This window comes from Austrofundulus limnaeus, unplaced genomic scaffold (assembly GCF_001266775.1).
Source record: "Austrofundulus limnaeus strain Quisiro unplaced genomic scaffold, Austrofundulus_limnaeus-1.0 Scaffold12, whole genome shotgun sequence".
In the NCBI taxonomy this organism is placed as follows: domain Eukaryota; kingdom Metazoa; phylum Chordata; class Actinopteri; order Cyprinodontiformes; family Rivulidae; genus Austrofundulus; species Austrofundulus limnaeus.
In genome coordinates, this window is record NW_013952414.1 from 1,563,309 (window position 1) to 1,565,748 (window position 2,440).

General features: G+C 34.0%; 1 protein-coding gene across 2 annotated transcripts in view; it reads left to right on the forward strand.

Annotated features, from left to right (window-relative positions):
• Window positions 1–207: 207 nt before the first annotated feature.
• The window catches only part of hhatlb (hedgehog acyltransferase like, b), a 13,671-nt gene continuing 11,438 nt past the window's right edge, over window positions 208–2,440 (forward strand). For both annotated transcript variants that reach the window (XM_014002190.1, XM_014002191.1), the window contains exon 1: window positions 208–368. The gene's annotated coding sequence lies outside the window, so the exon portion shown is untranslated. The remainder of the gene's footprint in view (window positions 369–2,440) is intronic.

A 2,440-nucleotide genomic window follows, 5' to 3' on the forward strand; every position in this document is an offset into this window, starting at 1 on the left:
GTAATCTTTTCCTGTTAAATCAATAAATCAAATCAAATCAATAAAAATGATTCCACGGTGTGTGAGGTGGAATTACAGAGTTCTTCTCTCAACAAGGAACCTATAAAAACAACACAAGATGTTTTATTTAGCCTTCCTCCTCTTGTCCCACCCCTATACTGTCCCTGATCAAAATATAAATACATCACATGACATTACATGTCACCTTTAGCTCCCTCTCAGGGGGTCCCACAGTCCACCGTCTGAATCCACAGCACAACAAAAGCTTTAATTTTCTTCAGGATTTTACTTTTTTTTTCCTGGGTGACTTTTGTCATTTGTTTAAAAAAAAAACCAAGAACTTCTTTTTGCTTTCTGCTGTTTTCAAGGTGAGTATGAACAGCTGCTGACAACCAGAACTGCATGACCCGGTGACATTTCAACACRATGTGATTTCCTTTCATTTGACGTTTGCTTCAACATTTAAAACTATTGTCTTATTCTTCATCACAAAGCACGAGTGTTTTATYGTACTTGAACAGGTTAAAAATCACTGGGCAAGGGTTTAGATAAAAATAGCAGACAGCTGCTTTTTGTTGAAGCCTTCCTATTATAATCATCCTTTCTAATGTGCAGTTCTACTTTTAAAGAAAGTAAAAGTGAGTATCTTATTGATGCCATCTTTATTAGTTTTCAGATATTTAACGCAACATGTTGTTTAAACTTCTAATTTTGAACTTCATCCAAGGATTTTAAAATCTTCTGGATGTGTCTAAAATACAGTGAACAGAAAGTTTAAAGTGTCCCACAAGAAGAAAATGTTTTAACCCAGTTGACACTATAGCAAAAAGCTACTTTTACCTTAACCCTTTTGTTGCTGTGTCAAATTATAACAAGCCATATTTAGATCATAATGCATTATATTTATTTTACCAGTTTACTGGCAATTAACTGGAGTATTATAAAAATATTAGGTGTTTAAACAACAAACAAAAGTTAACTTTCAGGAGCAGAAAAGAAATTACGAACAGGCTTGTTGCAACACATAAAAATAAATGTAACAATGACGAACAAAGCATTNGCTAAGATACTGCGCAGAACCCTCAAGCTCCCAGGCCTCTGGTAGAGGACCCGAGCTCAGAGGATGAAAGAGACCACCCGCGGAGGGTGAGAAGGGAATTTTATTATATATATAAAAATAAAAGTTTGCAGTATGTTCTGATTGTTACGTGTTGCAGTGTAAAACCTTTTGTTCATCTGTTGTCAGATGGGTTCTGTTTGAACATTAAAGCACTGTTTCATGAAATGTAAAGACCACCAGGCTCTAAATCATCTGGAGCTATTAGTATTTTTTATTTTCACATACAGATACATCTGTAGAAACTTCATTAACAAATCTAAACAAAAATAAAAGATGACCACATGAGTTGCAACAGCTTAGTTTTAGTCCACCGTCCTCTGGAGTCGATTAGCTTACAGCTTTAAATGAGACGTATGCTTTTAAATCCTTTTTTCACATTTAAATGATTTGATCTTATACAGTATATGTAGTGGTCACATAGGGGTGGATAACAGTTCCTGTCTTTGACCTTGGTCTGAAGGCCTCCAGAGAGACAGAACTCTGTTCAACAGGTTTTCTTAAACAGTAAAGAGACATTTTCTTATTATTAATCAGATAAACAGAATAATCTTTTATTCATAATTTTAGCAATGTATAAAAAACAAAGTGTTATTACAAAGTTTTATTGTGCTTTGATGTAAATCACTGCTTGAACTACAACTGAAACCACAGTAATTGAAGTCTATGAAGTCTATGACGTTGTTTATCAGTTCTGCAACAAATACTACGATGTTATTGTTCAAAATACATCATTGGGAATTGAGAAAAGTGAGTGAAAAGTATGACCCAAACAGAATATAAAGATATCTATGCAGCAACAAGGGAGCCCTACTTTTCTGCACTCCTGCAGACTCCAGGCACAACAAAATGTATTAATGGATAAAAATGGAGATTTTTGCATATGTCCCATTTTATTCCAAATTTTCACTGAATTTTTCTTCATTTTTTTATGTTAAGAAAGAATTAAGCTCTTTGCTCAGAGTCGCACCCAAACACCTTTTAATGTCAGGATGGAGCAGTAAGATATTTAAAGAAAAAGGTGAGTTTTTACGTAAATGTACTTTTTAAGCATCTGAACTGCAGTGAAAACATTTTTGGGGAGGATATCCTTCCTGATTTAAACCCTAGTTATAAACACGTTTCACTGTCTTGTTTAACTCACGGCTCTTATTCTGCTTTGTTTTCCCTTCTAAACATATATATAAATATTAAATCTAAACATAAAAGTTCAATCTTACATGTAAATAAATGTTAAAGTTTATATTTAAAGGCACAGTGTGTAAGATTTGTTGTTTTCAGCGACATCTAGTAGTTGAGTGGTTGAATCATCCTCCCTGGTCC